This window comes from Mauremys mutica, chromosome 8 (assembly GCF_020497125.1).
Source record: "Mauremys mutica isolate MM-2020 ecotype Southern chromosome 8, ASM2049712v1, whole genome shotgun sequence".
In the NCBI taxonomy this organism is placed as follows: domain Eukaryota; kingdom Metazoa; phylum Chordata; order Testudines; family Geoemydidae; genus Mauremys; species Mauremys mutica.
Window position 1 is genome coordinate 17,025,712 of NC_059079.1, and position 20,635 is coordinate 17,046,346.

At 40.1% G+C, this 20,635-nt stretch overlaps 1 long non-coding RNA gene across 1 annotated transcript; it reads left to right on the forward strand.

The window, feature by feature from the left end:
• The first annotated feature begins 9,300 nt into the window (after nt 1-9,300).
• LOC123375614 lies at nt 9,301-13,601 on the forward strand. Its single transcript, XR_006581529.1, has 3 exons — nt 9,301-9,399; nt 13,204-13,323; nt 13,461-13,601. It is a non-coding gene; the product is annotated as an uncharacterized LOC123375614 (long non-coding RNA).
• The last annotated feature ends 7,034 nt before the right edge of the window (nt 13,602-20,635 follow it).

Genomic DNA, 20,635 nt, shown 5'->3' on the forward strand with positions numbered 1-20,635 from the left:
ACACACACACACTCTCTCTCTTTATAAATATGTTTTAACATTAAGTTTTAGTTAGTTTTTGGCAGTGTGTATAGATGTTCTCATTTATGGATGACAATGCATTTTGATTGTGCTCTAATTCTTCAAAAAAACTAATGGATACTCAATATTTTATACTATCGTAGTAATAGTACTTTACACCTCTCTGTCTTCTTCCATCCAAGGATCTCAATCAGATTTATAAACGTAGGCCCTGATTCTGAAAACTCATGTGCATGAGCAGATTCATGGGCCTGCACTGAGACTCACTGAAGTCCACAGCACTCACCATGGCTTCAGGGCCACCTGCATGTATGTGGTGACGGAATCAGAATTTAACAGAAAAAGGCACCTCTTGTAGTTAAAACACTTGACTAGGACTCAGATGATCTGAGTTCAAATCCTAGCTGTGCCACAGGCAAACATAGGTTAAGCCTCATAATGTTCCTGTCCTCCAAATTTAGGGTGAGGAAACAAATTAGTGTTTACATGAGTGTAAATCCAGAGTAATTCAGGGTTTGTCTTCACTAGCAATTAGGTTGTATACAGGAGCCATGGTAAGTTACACGATTGATTTAGCACTCAATGTAGACAGGGACTGTCATGTTTAACATTGGGTCATCTGGTTGTAGTTAACTGTAGGGATAAATATTACAGGAATTTTGTGACAATTAATTAATTAATACTTATGAAGCCTTTTGAGATCTTCCGCCCAAAAGTGGTATGGAAGGTAAGTGCTAAACTAGTATTATGTCATCTTCATTAGCCAATAAATGAATATGCTGTTTTTCTTAAATTTCTGCAAAGAATCAGCAATACAAAGTTATAACCTGCATATCTGGCACATCTGCTCCCCGATCCTGGCATTTTGTCATCTTTTAGGTCACCTAAACAGGTTTGATATTTTTGTCACCTAAAAAGGTTTGATATTTTTCAAACCAAAGATTCTGGACGTGTTGATGCCCTGTATGAAATCCTCATCTGCAAGGATTCCATTAAATCCAATTAAGAATTTTGAAGGCTAAAAATCAAATGCTCCGTCTCACAGCTGGGCCTGATGATTAGAGTCTCTTCACCTGTATCATTAATAATTGTCTTTGGAAACTTAGCACTTACTCTACTTGAACAGTAACAAAAGGCATAAATCACCCCCAGGACTCTTAATTACTCCCATTAACAGTTGTTTTGTTATCCTATATGCGAAGCAGTAACGCCACATTATGAGTTCAATGGCACAGGTTTGGCTTTAGGCCAAGTGTTGTGTTAATTATGTTAAATGAGTCAGAGGATTGCTCCCCTGGATGCCCAGATTTTGGGGAGACAAGGCTAAAACTAGCAGCCCTAATACTTACCTATTATTGCTTTTTCACCTCCTGCTTCTCCCATTTTATTTTCAATCTTCTATTTGATGATATTCTTATCCTAATGCCCTTATCTTTAGTCTGGTCTACACTCCAAAATTAGATTGACCTAGCTACATTGCTCAGGGTTATAGGAAATGTTGTGCCCTGTGTGACTTAGGTCAACTGAGTCCCCCCCGTGTAGACAAAGCTGGGCTGATGGAAGAATTCTTCTGTCAACCTAACTACCACCTTTCAGAGAGGTGGGTTAACTACACTGATGAAAAAAACCCTTCCCTTGCTGTAGGAAGTGTCTACACTACAGAGCTGCAGCTGTGTCACTGTAACGGCTGGAATGTAGACATCTCTCTCTCTCTCTCACTTCTAGGGTGACCAGATGAGAGGAAGAAAATATCGGGACACATGGGAGGTGGAGGGAGGGAGTCGCCGGGGGAGCAAAAAAAAAAAAAAAAGAGTAACGCAAAATATTGGGACAAATTGCGTCCTGACCAATCTTCAGGACAAACGCCTAAATATCGGGATGGTCCCGATTTTATCGGGATGTCTGGTCACCCTACTCACTTCCTCATTATGACCCATGTATTACTCCTCACATCTTAGTCATGTCCCAGTATTCTCTTCTTTTTGTATGGTTGGGGGTATGCAATGTTGGCATTTCTCCAGTGGCTCCCCTCAGTTTCTGCACAATTTAAGTTCTCAGTTAAAAAAAAAAAATCTAGCCTATACGGTTGTGTGTATCCTTTCTGAATGAAACCTCTGGCAGTGCTGTGTTATTGAACCTGCCATGAGAGAAATGAAATAAATATTTCCAAGAGAGGCATGAGGTGTCCACCACTCCCAGGACTCTGAAGCCTAATGAGGATAATGTAAATGTCACCAGCTATTAAGTGTTGATTGTTTTAGCAAAACTATCCAGCTATTCTGGGATTGTAGATTGAGCCTGAATAATGTATTAATGCTTTCCAATCTCCAGTTGGACCCGGTCTGATTTCCAGGACCCTATTTACACAAGAATGGGTTGGGTTTTTTGGCATAAGCTTAGGTATGAATTTGACCTGATATGGTTATATTAGTAGAGCCCTTGTGTAGACACTCTTATTCTCAGACTGAAAATAGGCATACATTTCTAACAGTGAAAGTAATTAGACGCTGGGACAATTTACCAAGGGACATGGTGGACTCTCCCCACTGATCATTTGAAAATCAAGAGTGGATGTTTTTCTACATCTGCTCCAGGAATCATTTTGGAGACGTTCTATGGCCTGTGTTAAGATGATTATTCAACCAACCGCGGTGTAATACCCACTTTATGAACTTTATTTATTACATTTTCTGAATATTTTGTTTATAGTTATAGTAACATTATTATTATTTCTATCATGTCCTCTAACGTCTTGTTATGTGTATTTAGTTTATTTAACCTCAAAAGAAAATTAGCTGAACTTAAAATAAATTAAAAGGTGGTGCATAAAACCTAGCTGGGAGCTATCCTGGGATTCACAGAAAACATACTGGATTATGCTGTCCTGTTGTACAGCCATTGCATACCTTCCTTTGGCTGTGTCTACCCTAGCTTTTTTTCACCACCAAATTTCCCTCCGTGGTTGCTGCCAATTTAGTTCCCCCAGCGGCAGCAATAGCATGAGACAGCATCTCTTCTGTCGCATTGCCACTGTGTCATCTTTAAGCAGGGTTAGGTAAAAACCTTCTCAGCCAATGATTTGGTCAAATTAGTTCTCCCACCATTGGAAATACATCAGCATCAGCAATGGAGCAAAATTTGGTGTGGAAAAGGGTTGGTGTAAACAAAGCCATTGAGTTTAATGGGAGTTCCATGCAAGGAGTTGCCGCAGCATCCAAGCTCTTACACTTTATCTTGGAACACTTAAGTCATCTAAAAAAAAAACCCTGACACAATGTGTTGTGAGGAAAAAGATAAGTCTGTGGAATCATTATGAAAGTAGATTCACCAAGAAGTTATGCATCTTCCTATAAAATGTTAAGAGTGCTTTAAATTGTCGTTGTACCACACCTATGTCTGCTAAGGAGGACTGCTGACTGTATGGATTTAGAGTCACTACCTAGTGCAATTTGTATGCAAATGAAATGTTAATAGGGCATATAAAAGTTAAATTCAATAAACTAAGTCTGCAGTGAGTAGTGATGTCACTGAAATCTGTCCAGTCTTTGACTTTCCCTCCTCACTGCATTTTTGCTGAATCAGTTTTCCACGTCTCTGACAAATAATCTCCCAGGCAGTTTATTTATGTCATGTGACTTAGGAAATAAAACTAAACAGCATCTTTACTACTAATGATGTGAGACACTGGTTTTTATTTGTGCCCGTTGCTATTTAATGACCTAAATATCTTCAGCACTTTTGATAGCCTGGGTAAAGGCATATTGATTTCCCTTTAGCTTCTGATGCTTGAATTGCAAGAAACTCCTCTTACTAAAACACAGTGACGCAGCTAAATCTGCACAAACTGGAGTTGTTAACATGTCTTGGATGGGATACTGCCATGAAGAAACTACCAGAGTAAGAAATTCTGGATTAATGCCTTTTGTAAACTTGGGTGGGATTCAGGATAATACCTCTGATGCTCTCCTGGTAAAATTCACCACTGTGCAAAGAGTTAGCACCAGACGTACATCACTCTCAGTCCTGGGAAAGTGCGAGTTCTTCAGTTCTGGGGAAGCTCAGATTGAAGAGAAGAATTTTGCATGTCAAGTGAAAAGGTGGGCTAACTTTGAAAATGTCCCTTAGAGTATTTTACTACTTATAATATTTTGTAATCACATAGCACCTTCCTTCTGAAGACACCAAATCACTTCCCAAACATTAATTAATTAACCATTCTGTATGTAGGCACATTTTTAACCTCATTTTATGGAGGAAGACTCTGAAACAGAAAGATTTAGGCCAAAAATTTCAACCTTCAGTGGCTAAAGTTAGACACTGAAGTATGGATTTAGGTCTTCTATCTTCCAGTCCTATGTCTTCACCACAAGACCAACCTTCTTCCCTGGATAGTTTTACCTGAGATAATATTACATTTATATTTTTCCCATTCTGGGAATAATTTTAAAGCCTAACATGCTAGATAAATAATTTAAATAAAAATGGTTTACTAGCCTTGAAGCAAAAGCAAAAGAACTCATGTCTGAAGAAAAACAACAGCTTTTGCTGTAGCTCTGGAGTAGTTCTAAGTTCTGAAAGGTTAAACGTATCCCTGAAGCATGGAGCGAGTCTTAGCTATTCTTTGTCTGGAAAAATATATGCCCGCTAAGGAAGATCACTGAAACGTTGGGTACCAAATAAAACTCCCCCTTGTTACAAGATTTATTTAAACCAGAGCAAATAAAAGCAATCAGTTGGTTCCTCTGAGCCATTCATTTTATAAATAATATTACTTATCATTTCTATGGATTACTCAAAAAGTAAAGGACTTTATAGACCCAAGACATGAGGCCAAAGTCATCTCTGGTGTAATTACGCTGAATTCGGCCTGTTTTACTGTTTTGTTTTGACAGAACAATTCAACTGTGTTAAATATTTTTCTTTTGATTTGCCGAATGGCATAAGCCATATTAATCACTTATTGAATATATTTGGAGAGCTGCAAACCCATTCTGGCAAAAATGCAAGGATCGTGCATGAAAGAAGCTTGATATTCAATGGTCAGTTACGCAAGGAAGGTACACGGATCATATCTAGTTTAGGACATATTCCTTGGACTTTTTCTCAGATACTTTTTGCAATACTATTGTCTTGTAACTGTCTCTCAGACATACACACCCCATCTGTCCTCTTCCTCCCAGAATATCTAACCCTCTCTCTCAGACAGTCTCCCCCATAGTCTTTTTCCCATCATATAAACCACACTCACTTCATCATCACTATCATCATTATTATTTAATATTTATAGTGCAATAGCTCCTATATGCCAATCAAGCTGGGGACCCGTTATGCAAGGTGCTGTACAGACATACTGAAAATGCAGTCCCTGCCCCGAAGAGTTCACTGTTTAATTTCCTTTTCTATGTGAATGTTTTATGTAGCATAATCCTTTTTCACTTGCATCATACATGCACCAAGATTTACATCACATTTAGCCCACATTTTTGGTCAAGCTCACCACCATCACCTCCTGGTTTTCCATCGTATACACCATAATACTTTTGTTACATCATGCATAACAGCAAACCATCTCTTCCAGCATATTTTACATCTTTCTCCTTTTGAACCCACAGTGTTTAATCATTGTGGTGACATTAAATGTTGTGTTGTGCTGCTTCTCCTGCATTTTCAAAGCAAACATGTACTGCCAACCTTTTTATCTCAGATCAAACCTGGCATAGCCATTCTTTCTCTAATCTTGTGCATTTGCCAAGAAAATTTCCTGGACATTTGTAAGCCCTGAGCCTTTTACCCAATCCTATTCTATACCCAACCCATTCTAAAATCTATAGTATATAAATTGAACAACAGTAATACATGTACTTGTATAAAAATGATGGGCGTGTGACTATGGCAGAAAAGACACTATCAAATTAATCTCCCTAAATTAGCTAAATAAACAGAGGAAAATGTAACCGTTACTAGCAAGTTATGTTATTGTAACTGCATAATGCTCTTTGTTCTGTTTTAAAGCAGCCGGGTGAAACAGAAGAGTCAATGTTTAGAGAAACTGGCCTTCTTCGGGATTTATATAGAGAATGACCGTTTATTGTACCAATAAACTTAAAAAACCTGACGTATTCTATCCAGTCAGCATTCTTGCTCCTTGAGGCTTTTCCTTTGGAGCAGCACTGACTTTTCCGTAGCACTGAAGTGCTCAAAACCTTAGGGCTGTATTTGCAGCCCTGACTTCTGTTGTGGCTTTTTCACGTTTCCTACGTGCAGCTGGTTGTGGCTGCACAAGTGTGTTGTGGTAGGGTGATCATTCAGAACCCTATAGGGTTTAGTTCTTGAATGGATTTGTGAAAAACAAACCTTAAATTTTGTTTTCCAGGGTTTGGAATTATAATTAATTTGTTTTATGGTAGCATTTAGGACCCTCAATCAAGGATCAGGGCCCCTTGGTGCTAGGTTCTGCAAAGACACACAGAAACCATCCATGCCCCAGAGAATTTACATTCTAGATGTCAGACTGGATGCACCGGGTGGAAAGGACAGATAAACAGGGTGGGTGAGAGGATTCAGTAACAAAATGAAAAGAGTTCATCATATGCACCATCAGGAAAATGGAAGTCTGAACGCTCCATTTGGCCAACTAGTGCGAAATGGTAGTGACTTGTAGGCAGCAGAGCTAAGTTTTAAGGAGAGATTTAAAGGAGAATAAAGTGGTGGCCTTTCAGAATAGAATTAACTCTTGAAAATTCACTTGTATGTTTGTATGCAACAAATTCAAGGCTCTAAGGAAAATCTTCTCTACCTCCAATGACCTATTACATTTTCCAATTGCTTGACATCTATTCTAAGGTATAATAATAATGATAGTGGTTTCCCTATCAGCATAAATATTTGTAGTTACATTTTTAGTACTAACAGGGCCATTTTCAGAATATGAAATAATCCAGGAAACGTGCTGGTTGTTCTGGTACTGTAGTTATTTCTAGGTAGGAAGAATTTTGTTACATGCTGGGAGAAATAAATTGCAAGTATCTTTATTCCAACGTATCTGTGCTTCAGAATGTGTTATTGCCTTTAATCATCCCATAAAGCAAAAGATTTCTTCCCACCCTCTTAACATGAATGGTATATTTGAGGATTCTCCCTCTATTTGCATTAGTGGTTATTGTTTTGTCTTACTTCTTTTACTAATGACAGGGACAAAGGTGATTCATTCCTTTTGGCTGGAGGGAGGAATTAAGTGGCTTCCTTACAAAAAACTCTTCTATTATTTAGCACTCAAAGTGTGGTAGGTGCTTTATAGACATTAAGGAAGACTGATCCCTAAGCTTATGTACTAGCTGCCATGTTGGTTGACACACCAGGGGTTGAACTGCAGACCTCCAGAGCTAAAAGCATTAGCTGCTTGATCTAAGGAATCGCACACAGCTGGTTGTGCTTACACAAATGTTTTAAACAAAGGATGGGCTAAAGCGAAGTAACATGAAAGCAAAATAATCAAAGCGATGTTGGGTATATGCCTTTTTAGTGTCACTTTTTATTTAATTATTTAAAGCACTTCTCATTCTTCTCCTCACTCTTGCCAGCTTAGAGCAGATAGCAAGTGTGAAAAACTGGGTCAGGGATGGGGGGTAATAGGTGCCTATATAAGAAAAAGCCCCCAAAATCGGGACTGTCCCTATAAAATCAGGACATCTGGTCACCCTATGCCAGCTGTTCCTGAACCCACTTATTCCACAATACTTATTCCTTACCCAGAAAGAAAGAGAGAGCGAGAGAGGATAAATACACATTTTTCAAAGAGAATTCCACTTGTCAGGGATTGGATAGGTCTGAATCTCCATCCACCAACCTTTTTAACAATGTTATTTCTGAGGTGCTACTCAGTGTGAATTAGGTTGGTGCTGTCAGAACAGCATGGCTGCCACACACTCGCCTCTAAGAGACCAAGTATGTCATCTATGTGACACAGCTAGCATCTACCTGGGGAATTAGAGCCCTGAGGTCGCATCTAAGACAGACACTCATGCATGGGAGTAGGATGTGATGTCTGACCCACCAAACTGGCCTTCATCCAAGAATGAATACAATGACTGTGATTCAGCACCTAAACCACGTGAGCTGTTTTCTCACACTTTATGGTGTAAGCTGAACCCCGAGACTGAATTATAGCCTCGCATTCAGTAAGGGATCATTCATTATTCCCTATGTTATCCATCATTGCTATTCCATGGCTCAGAAGTGAGAGCTACAATGAGATACATAATGCTCAAAAACCTGGGGTGCTTATAACCTATCAATAACAGTTCTGTTACACAGAAGAATTTTCTTCTGTAGGGGAAAAAAGAGAAGTTATGACAGTCTTCTCAATGAATATCAGAGATCTAATAATTGTTTTCAACCTAATGCACAGAATAATCAGTCACACTTTAACTACTGTGTCATAAGGATTTCAGCTAGACTTAGTGCAGCAATCATTGTATATTAAATCCCAAATGATAGTTAACCATTATTTCCTAGTAAAAATGTCATTAATCAATGTATGCTAAATTACCATACAATAAGCATTAGAGCTTAGGTGTGCCCATATGTATACTACACGTTTAATTCAATAATTACTACACTGCATGTAATTAACAGCATTATTTGGGATTTTATGTCTCACCGCTGGATATTTATTGGTAAACGTTTCTTATACATTTAAAATAACCTCAATAAATAGCATCTTAATAATTCATTAGTAATTCACACGAAAGCTTTATAATAATAAGACTTAATGCGCTAGATTTTGCACTTTGGTGCGACTGCTTTGCTACACACTGGCTCAAAGCAGCCCTGAATCTAGCACACCTGGCTACAGAGCCTCACTCCAGTATAGGGGGGTTCTCTAGTGGCACACAGCTGTGGCTCCCATGCCATCCCCACTCCTGACTGTCAGCATGTAGGGGACATGACTGGGGAATATGAGGCCTGAAAAAGCTTCCCTGCACCTTGGCAAGCCCCATCTGTCACTGGAGCCGTTGGTAGCTGGCAGAAATTAGAGTAGCCTTGAGGTTCTAATTTACTTGGGGGCATTGACAAGGCACAGAGCCAGGCCAGGATTTAGGGAGTGATAATCTGGCTTAAAGCCACCTTTGCATAACCACTTTGCTGAATTGTGCCGTGTACTCCTTGGCCCCCACTATAAATCTGGGCCAATGATTTTTAGCCCTTATATAGCACTTTATCTCTTCAAAGCAGGGGAGAAACCAGATTACGGCCCTGAGAGCATCTGCAGGGCTGCGATGTAGAGGAAGTGCTCCTTGTGCTCCAGGAATGGTGGAGGGCAGCATTGTGTCGAGGACAATAAGCAGCATTAGCCACACACTTGAGAGCTGCTCCTGCGTAAGTGTGCTGGAGAGAAGGGACTTTCTCCTCTTGTGCATCTTAGGCATTAGTTGCCTTGAGCTGATAAATCTGACTACATCTCTGTACATATATTTACACATGAATGAAATGGGACAGTAAGCATTTGTAGAATAAACCACAATCCTGCAAGCCTTAATTCAGGCAGAATTACCATTGAAGTAAGTACTGCAGGATAGGGGTCTTATGGCATGATCCAAAGTCCAGTTAAGTCCATGGAAAGGCTCCCATTGACTTCTTTGGGCTTTGGATCTGGCCCTTAGTGAAAATCCAGTACAAATATTAATTTTGTAATATTTCATATATACAAACTGGATCAGCACAATTGGTCTGATGAATTAAGCACAGGTCTAGGAATCGGGAGACCTGGTTCTAACTTTGACTCTGCCACTGACTTGCATTGTGAATTTGGGCAAGTCCCTTAACTTCTCTATTCCTTATTCCATCTTTAAGAACAAGAAATTATGATTCTTACTCACTATTATACAGTGCTTTGAGATCTTTGGATACAAATACTATATTTATCTCGGCATATAGATCTTTAAATAAAAGTACTCTATATATTTTCCTTTGTGTGTATATGCCAGTGTAATTCTATATTGTCATATAAAGTATAATAATTATCTTGTATTATTACAATGTTAAAAATCTATCTGTTGTCAGGACCCTATTTATAATTAGTGCAGTTTCCCTTGAGTACTGTTAGCAATTAATCTCAGAAATCTGGACAAATTGAAAATGTACCTGTGCTCCTCTCTGTAGGCATTTTAAAAATTAAATGATTAATTTTTCCACTGTAGTTTTTCTAAATATTTTACAATGACGAGATTGCACTTACAAAATCAAATCAGAAAAAAAAACCTCGCTGTGTTTAAAATGCCTGGATCTCAGTGTTAGTGAGAAAGAAACTTTCACTTTGGCCGGATGAATAACCCTAAATATGAACTGTTTCTTCTTCCGTTCTCTTATTGTCTCACTAGAGCCTCAGTGTGAATTTCTTTAGCAAACAGATCAATTGGATGGGCAAATATTTGCCCAGCTTCCCAAGGATGTTTGGTGTGAATTTTTTTAGCTGGTGTTTGCTCGGTCGTTTCCTTTTTTTTTTTTTAAAGGAAATAAAATTCTTTCTGTATTTTTCACTGACATCTCTGAAACTCAGTCCATTTTTATTTGGCTCAACAAAGATATAATGGGCCATATTAATTCCTGATATAATTATTTCAATGGTGTTACACCAAGATTAATTTGACCCATTGTTTAGGGTGATAATTTAATGATGTTTTGGGGGATTTGGCTAATTTATTGTTAAGTTTTATCTGTCTGTCTCTCTGGGTGTGTATATATATATGTTTGTGTATGTGTAGATCTAGATCAGGAGTGGCCAGCCTGAGAAAGAGCCAGAATTTACTAATGTATATTGCCAAAGAGCCACAGTAATGCATCATCAGCTCCCCCCTGGCTCCCAGCGCCTCCTGCCCACCAATCAGCACCTCCCACTTCCTCCCTGCACCTCCCGATCACCTGTTTTGTGGTGTGCAGGAGGCTCTGGGGGGGACGGGGAGGAGCGAGGGCATAGCAGGCTCAGGAGAGGGGTCAGGAAGGCATGGAATGGGGGTGGGGACTGTGGCAGAGCCAGGGGTTGAGCAGTGAGCACCCCCCAGCACATTGGAAAGTTGAGGCCTGTAGCTCCAGCCCCAGAGTCGCTGCCTATACAAGGAGCTGCATATTAACTTCTGAAGAGCCGTATGTTGGCCATCTAGATCTATAGACTTGTCGTTTTTGTTTTAAAAAAACCAAAAACTAGCTAAAATGCTCACTCAGCCCTGACTAAGTATCTCCTAACCACTTCCCCTGGGAACCTGAACTTTTCCCCTCTGGGAGCCCTAACCCTCTCTTTTCCAGATTCCCATTCATGAGCACGCCTCCTTCAAACAGGTGAATGGCATGGGACCTCTTCTGAGGCTGAGGCAACACTGAGTGAGTGCCTGGAGGTTCTTATACAGTAAGTGGCCACTGCCCTCTTTCCTGCACTTGAATCAGGTCACTTCCAGGAACTACACCAGCCTGGACAGCATAACATCCAAAGTCACATCTGAGCCCCACCACTGCGGTACCCACTGCAGCCACCACTCCTCCAGCCACTTATTAATATAATGTTAATGCCTTGTTATCTCAACATTCATAATGTATTGAGCCACGCAAGTAATTAAAGTTAATTTCAGCGAGGGCTCAGGCATGCTGACTGTAAATTCTTATTCATATTTCTTTCTTGTTTTGTGATTCTCAATTGGAGTTTTCTAATAACAGATCATTTCTTTTTGTCTAACTTTAATCTGGCCCTGCTTGACAAGCACCATCCTTTTCATTGAAGGGTAAGACCACTTAAAGAAAGGCCAATAAGCCCTTGCACTGCTCAGCTGACTAGGGTGATTTGTCACCCTGTGCAGTGGTGGTCACACCAATGGATTTATCTCAAGGTAAATGGAGATGCTGAGACCTGGGACCTGGAGCTTTGATTAAGGCCCCCTTTTTGTAGTGTTGATAGATGTTGCTTGTGTTTATCTATTTGAAATGCCACTAAATCTGTGAATACAATGGAAAAAGAGAGTAGTTTGCAGCTGAAAACATATTAGTGATTTATGTTTCACTAAGAAGCACAATAAAAAGACAGAGGCTATTAAGAGGAGCTATTTTCATGAGAAATAGTTCTGCTTTAAAACATTATCAACCACACCTTGATAAAGACCTACATGCATGCATAATCGTGTTTACTTATCCCTTTAGTTTAGCACAATATACATTTGCAATGCATAGCCCCAAATTATTAATAAGCTGGTAAGCAGAATCTTGAACACACAAACATGCCGGAACAGACTACTTTGCATGTTAATTGTCTTCTGGAGTAAAGGGGGACAGATAATACACTGCCCCAGGACTTTAGATGGACTCCACATCCCTTAAAACAGTTTCAAATCCTACTGACCATTATTGCCGGCATTTATTCACAACATTTTAGTAGAAATAACCAGTGGGGTGACACAAAAAGATTATAATGCATTGATATAACTTATAACATGAATCAATGTCAACAAGACGCACCCATTTAAATGAATAGGGTCAGATGAGAGTGCTGTATCACCCTGACTTGTGTGACAGTTACAAATGCATAACCTAGTATGCATAATAGGAGTGTACAAACCAGTAGAGATTTGTAAACTTGGTTCATTTCAAGCAGAACTGACCCACAGGAATGGAAAAGGGAAAAGGCAACTGAGCTGTCTAAAAATAAGTGATTCTGTAGTTTGCTGTTTAACGAAAAGCATAATGAGGTTTCATTTTCTCAAGCTTGAATAGAGAACGTGGACCCAAAATGCTATTAGGTAGCCAAGCTGCTGCTTCGCTGCAACGTTCAATTAAAAGAAAAAGATAACACATTCGGTTCCAAATGCATTGCTGTCTACAAATGCAAAATAATGCTTCAACAGTCTGCCCTGTGTATGCAAATACTGCAATTACATGTTTGGAATAGACTGTGCTGTGTTATGATTTATTTAAGTGTTCTGAGGTTTTCTCTTCAGCTCTAATGAACAATGGGGGACGGTGGGGGGGGGCGGGGGGAGACGAAAGGCTGTATAATGTGAGTGCACCTGGAGCATGGAAACTAGTACAGTAAGTTATGTATCAGTAGGGTGATCCTCTGTCTATGGCTTGGCACTGCAGTGTACTGACAGACTAGCAAAGCTCTTAAATCTGGACAACACCTGCACCTCATTTGCTTTACAGAAGCGCCATGACCCGACTGCTGATGGTGAGCCTTCCCTTTCATCCTTAGGATTATGACAAGTTATTAATTGCCACCATTAGCTGCAGCAGCCTGCCTGAGATCTCTGCTGCTCTCTGGAGGTGAGAAACTATGTGCATGTGAATGCAGAGAGAAAGGCTGTGAAGCATTGGGGCAAACCGAGCAACAATCTGCCCAAAAGGGATTGTGAGATTGTGAATAATTTATTAGAAAACATTTTTCTTTGTCCTTCCCACAGACCCACAAATCCTCCCCAAGCGCTCTTTACCAGCCTTGCAGATAATGTACTTACACATCTCAGAGCTTGCTAAATAGACTGAGCAGGCCACAGAGTTCACCCTTAGCACGGCTGTTTCAGAATGCCTTGCACAGACGAAACACTTTCATTCTTTCCTGGAAGCATTTCCTATGGAATTTCATGCAATTAGGTAAGAATCTAAATGCAAAATGACCGCTGAGTGCCAAAGTAGTAATTATTTTGGGGGGGGCAGCTATGTATTGAGTTGGCCTGTTCGGAGATCTATTGGGTCAGATCCTCAGCACTGATTTACACCTCATTCCAGCCTCACCCAATGCATGTGCTGAACCTGGCTCATTTCCTTTTTCAGACACCAAAAGTGATGTCTCATAAGCCAATAAACCTGTTTGCAGCTAAATCTGGGAAAACAAGTTCATTTGAAAAAAATAAAATAAATTGCTAGCCTTGTTGCATAAACTCTTCAGAGCCAGGCCCGTGTATTCCTATGTGTGGACAGCACCTAGCACACTGTGGGCCTTAGTGTAGTAATCATCATCATAGGGAGAATCAGGAAAGGATGAAAATCTCCCAGAAAAAAAAAGGAGGGGGGGCCAGATGCTGGGTTGGTGTAAATCAGCATAGTTCTAGTGACTTTGATGGAGCTATGCTAATTTACACCATCTGAGGATCTGGTCCCATGTGTGATTATTATTATCAGTGACCTAAGCTCAGGATTGGACTTAAGTTACTTGTTATACAGGCCAGGGAGCCTATTTCCCAGTTAGTCTTGAAGAGAAGGAAAAGTAATATTGAAGGGAAGAGAGATTCTGGAGGTCTTATGTGTAGACTGGCCTTCTGGAAGGCCCTCTGAAGCTTAGGAGAGCATACAATGATATGACCTGTGTCCAAAACAATGGTAAGCCCAGATTCTTCTGTGTCACGCTGATATCAGCCTGGAATAACTGCATTGCTATTCGCCTTATTTACATTGGTGAGCGCTTTCTATTCTATTCTATTCTATTCTATTCTATTCTATATAGATTCTTATACCAGACAAGTAGCCCAGCTGGTGACTATATGGTTATTTCTGAAACCTGAACTAAAGGCCACCTCCCCATGTCTTAAACAACCGCTTTAAATTATTCCCACTAGATCAACACAATTTTATTTGATTTACTGTAGAGTCAAAAATTAAAAACCCACTTTTTCTACCTGATCAATTTTTGCAGGGCCTTTGGTTGGGTACCTAAAATAAGATTTTTCCAGTGACTGCGTGTATGTGTTTAGATAGATTAGATAAGGAACTTAGGAACTTTAACAAACTTGTTTTGGGCAGGCTTAAAAAATTCTGCATGTTTCCTTTTTAGGAGGGGAGTAGACAGAATCAATTTACAACAGGGATCAAAGATGATAAATTCCAGGGAGTCTAGCAGAATGCTCCCCAAATCCTACATAATGCTTCTTCATTCATATATTATTGGGTAAACTTCAGTGCACAGATAGAAGAGTATGTAGTCACATTGTTTTTAAAGCGTAACACAAGATTCTGAAATGAAGCACAATGGGCAGGATAAGTAGAACTTGCACAGATTTTAAATAATAGTGTATGTGAAAACGTATTTCAAGCCTTGGTTTACAGCAAGGTCTCTTTATGGCTTAGTTTATACTTCTATAATTCTCAAATGTTTGACTGGAATGGATGTGCCATGTGACTGTACTATGAAATGCTGGTCTCCACTAAAGGAAATCTGCAAGGAGTCTTTCAGCAGCCATAACTAAATTCATTATGGACCAGACACTAGAATGCATTGCACATCCAGGTTATAAGTCAAATTTCTGCTTTGTTAGACAAGGAATCTTCCACCTAATGCCTAAGGCTGCAAATTGGCTATGGTGGGGGAGATTCAGAACAGAGCTCAACAGTTGTTCCTGAAACAACGCTGAATATAGTTTGGTCCTCGCTATACTTGCAATTAACTCATTTTCAGCTCCAGTTCAGCTGCATCCATTGCAGATACCCATTGCGCACATATCTTCATATAAATAAGGCCCTCAAAGACACTAGCGATGGGTGGAAAGGACCTTGGTTTGAGATCTCATTACAGTGGGAATTGGTGTGCTATTTGGGATGTTTTAGCCACGTTAGTTGGGTTAGAAGAGAGATTGAGATGGAAATCACATTGGAATTTTAGTAGTTTTGCCATCAAATTAGAGTAGACAAAAAAGAATCTAGGGGCTTCAGTTACATATTGGTGTGTAGCAGAGACAAAGATGTGAGCCAATGTGAGAATTGGCATGGCCAGTATATGTAAACAACACATAAATTAAGACAGATGAACAGAATATGAGCTCTAACAATTTAGTACAATATTTAGGCTTCCCCCTTTGCTTGGCTGTTAAGTAAAAGAATTTATAGAATTATTTGTCTTTCCATCTTTAACCACTGCCTAATAAAGGAGGAAGACAAAACATCTGGTTCTCCACCCATTAGTGTATAACTGTATTGATTTCAGTGCCGTTACCCTGATTCCCACTGGTATAAATGACACGAGAATCAGGCCCTTTATGTTAGTGAGTTTGGTAAGTTTGATTGGCACAGATTCTCAGTATTGGCAACAGTGGCGAGTTGTGAGTTTAAAGTCTGATCTGATGAAGAACTGTTTGACTGGCGGTGCCGTTTAACGGCTACATTTGTGCCATGCACCCACAGGGAGAGTTACTAGTTTATGTGAGATGTGTTGGGGTACCTGTTCTGATCTCTGTACTTAAACACACACACGCAAAATCTATGCCTGCACTCCTGATTCAAATTAATGGAAAGACTCTCATTGACTTTAATGGGCGTTCCACTGGGCCATTGGATCCCACAAGAGTCTTCTGTGTGACTCAACTGGTGCAGTGTTCTGCCCTTTTGATATGCAGACTGCCTGGGTATGCAGTGCACTGGCCTCTCAGCAAGAGTTTTCTTCTTGCTATTTATTTCAGAGACAGTCATTGGGGAGCACCTGCTTTTCACCTGGTATGGTCCAGGAGTAAATCCAACTCCATAAATTTGTTGTATCTCTGAAGGACCCTATGAATATGCAGAGGAAACAGGAAAGGCCTCTCCCGGTGCTGTACTCAGGGAAAGGAGCCCCTGCTGAGGCTGTCTCACAAACTTAGGATGCTGCTGCAGAGAATGATGTGACTCGCCTGCTTAGATTCACTTCTCTTTTGCATGTCCTAATCCATTGCATAACACCATTTAGTTTTGCTTTGCTATGTGCAAGAAATGCAAATGCCAGATGTTTTTCATATTCTTTACATTAAAAAGTGTGCACTTATTCCTAATACTGTGTGGCTTTCTCTGGAGGTGTAAAAATGCTTCATAGAAATGCAAGAATTGTTTTTGTAATGAAAAATATTCCTAGTTTTTATTGGCCTGAAGTTATACTATAATTTTTTTAAAAGAAAAATTCATTTCATCTGGAAGATTTCTGTAAATGTTGTAATTCTTTGTATGTTTAATGAAGAACAATGAAGAGAGATGAAAGTAATGATTAGATCCTAAAACTACAAACCCCTTGGATCAGAGACTTTCCTCCCTGAGTATTTGGAAAGCACCTAACACATAGTAGGTGCGACCATAAATAAATGAAACATAATAATGAGACAGAGAGGACTGTAAACCATGTAACATTATCATAATAGAGTAAAAAAAATCCTTTATTCAATTAGGATATTGACACAAGAAGTTATCTGCTGATTGTATATACGTAGGGTCGGATTTGCAAAGGCCCTTAAGGAATTTGGGCATCTAACTCCTTTAGACCCCATTGAAAATCCCAGAATAAATTTAATTAATTGATTAACAGTTATAAACAACTAAAAGAGAATTAACCCAACTAGGAAACCTCTGAGCTTTGTAATATGTCCAAAGAATAGCAGACCTTCATGCAGCCATACCACCTGGTGGTGTGGTCTTGTTAGATTCTCATGAACCATGAATAATGTTTGGCCAACACAAGTGGTGAAAGAAGATGCTGCAGGTAGCGATGTAGATGGCTCTCAGAGTCAGCACTAAAGTGGTACTGGTGTTTCCTCTGTGTAACCAGTGGAACGATACCACTGCGTGGGAGTAGGAGGCACAGTGGTACTAGAAGGGCTATGTGATGTGGTTTATGCACCCCATACTGATTAACCATGGGTTAACATGAACCTTAGCCCAATTAGACCACTAGGTTGCACCTGGAGGGGTACATAATTCATGACCAAACCCAGCTGAGGTGGAGATTGGTCTTTATAAGGGAAGGAACTCTTGGCAGTGGAGAGGACGCCAGGACTTGGGCTAAAGGTTGAGATGCCTGGAAGGCTTGGAACTAGACTAAGAGGGGCCTGAGCCAGGAAGACCCCTAGGAGGCTGTGCTCTGAAATAAGAGCAAGAAAGAACTTTGTAGGCATTAGGCTGAGCCCAGAGGAAGGCAGGTGTGGGACCTGGAAAGGAAACCCAGAAAGGTGAGGATGTCAGGGAATGCCACTAGAGGCACAGAAACCCTGGGTATGGACAGTTAAAAGGTGAAGGCTCCAGGAGAAGTGAGTCCAAAAGAGGGTTCAATATGGAACTGAGAGTCAGGAAGTACTGAGATGGCAGGAGTTGAGGGGTTCTCACCGTGGCAAGGCCAAGACCGGTTTCAGTAAATTGCTGGAAGTTAAGTGGGACTAGAAGTATTTGAGCTGAATTTTCTTTGAGTGGTCTACATTGAAGATCCCAGCTGAGGGCCCATGGGTCTTAGAAACCCAGAGCAAGAAGGGTTGAAGAGACTGAACCCTAGATATTATTTTATGTGAACCTGGGATAGTAGTACCCCAAAAGGGGTGTGGAACTAAACCATCACCTGGATAGAGGGTCGAGTCAGAAGAAGAGATGGACCATACAGAACTGCAGTGACCATCATCAGGAGGCACAAGAGAAGACAGAGCTGCTACACCTCACCCAGCTATAGGGGATGTGCACACCCATAGTGAGTCCACTTTTCCACAGGCTGCTTTAGTTTTGGCTGAGTTGTATAATAGAAATTCTGACCTCTTGTGATCATTAAATATTCCATAGCACAAGATAGAGGCCAACAAACCAATTGATATCAAAAGCTGGAGGGAAATTGCAAAGTTAACAGAGGATGGAGGGCTTCAATTAATCCAACAGAAGGTTATTTTCAGGGTCTACTGGATACCCAGCTGAATATGTAAAGCTGGGATCAGAGGTAATGACACCTGTTTGTGACACTTTGGGAAGGGAAGAACTTAACACATCTCTCTGGACTGTGCCTAGTAGTTCAAGTATTTTGGGAAAAGGTTAATGCCAGGCTTAATACGATACTATGCAGTGATAGCCTAAGGAACACATGCAGTTTTGTATTACATGACCGAGATAGTTTCACCACTAAATGTGCTACAAAAACAATTCTTGCTGAGAGCATCTCACATAGCAGAGTACACTGGACTGAGAAGATGGAAATCTGCATCCTCCTAAAACACTGTTTAGAGGTGAGGAATGATGAAATGAATGCACTGGTGAATTTGGAGAGCATCTTACACTACTTGAGAAATAAGACTATTTTTCATGGAATTTAACCTTTTTCTGGGGTTTATGAGATCAGTGTAATAAGTGTATTATTATCTGTTACAACAGTTGGTGGTAGGATTTGCAAGTAAGTTATACATATTGGGCCTGATCAAAATTCATTTAGAGTGAGTGGAAAGACTCCTATTGACAACATATACCCTGCCCGACATGTATTATTCCTAGCTTTTGAGCTATATAATTTTCTTTTAACATAGTTTTAAAAATGTAATGTGTACAAATTGCCTTTTCCTTGTCTTTTCTCCTGCCTTAAGAGAAACATTAACCTATTTTACATAGAAAAAATAAAATCACATCACCTTTTACAAGAGAGGGGACCAACATAGTTAATCACATTTTACCTACTGAAATTCTGCTTCTATAAACTGGACAAGGAGTTCATTTTCGTCTTCACGCCCTGTTCAGTAGTGCTGCTGGTGTTCAGCCTGTTTCTAGGTATGGTGGCAGGTTTACTGTATGGCCACACATATGCTGAAATGGTGAGGCTGGTATATTGCATCCTCTTTCATGTCATTTTGCAGTGCTGAGCCTGGGTTCAGTTTGAGTTTTATTTCTGCTAATAGTTCTGGAGTAGCAGGGTGAGACAAGGGGGAAAGGCCAGCCACGGAGTCATAGGGAAGAAGGGTGAACTTGGAAAGTGTAAAATCCTCCATCTTCCACTAGGCTCTGAATCCAGTTCCCAAATCCAAACCAGGACTGTGCTTTCATGGCCGCTGTTTTGAAGAACCAAACCAAAGATAGACCATTACGGCTGACAAAAAGCCAGCAGCAAAACGGTTAAATCTACGGGGCAAGCTGTGTACACATGCAGGTATGTTTGTTTCTATAGGAATGAATAGAGTCACTGTGAGGAGCAGAGTGTTATTTTAACACCTATTCTCTCTTTGACTCTGTGGCCAGTTCACATGCAACTGAGTGTTTCCGTGGAGGAGCAAATCCATCTGTGTTTTCTCACCTGCAGGTGTTGGGTTTTAATTAAAAACTCCAGCTAATATGTTGCTATTTTGTGAAGGGATGTGAATTATCGCAATGACAAATTATGAATGATAATGAGAGGCAACACGAGCATTCAGTTTAGAATTATTCTCTCTTTTCTTGGCAACAAAGAAAAATATAATTTAATATAATGAAATAACCAATGATGAGCATTAATTTACTCATATGCCCTCTTTGTATATGCAAACAAGACAAGTATATTTTAATCTTACAAAGGGGGCAGCATCCATTTTATGCCAGTGCTTAGTTTTCAATGACTGTTTACTTCTACCAATACAAAACCAAGCCCCAGCGTGTCAAGTGGCAAGGATGCTTTTCACAAAGGGTACAACCAACCCCACCTTCCAAAATACAGGTGCAAATTGCAGCACGTGGTAGCCTGTAAATATAGCTGCATTTGTCAGATGCATGGAGGTTCTATAAGATACTGGGATCTGTCCTGCTCTTCATACTGTGGCACAACGTGGTCCTATTTTGCTGGGCACTATTGGATTCCAGTTTTATACAGATATTAGGGCTACATAGAGAGATTAGTATTTATAGTTGTTTTAGATTAGGG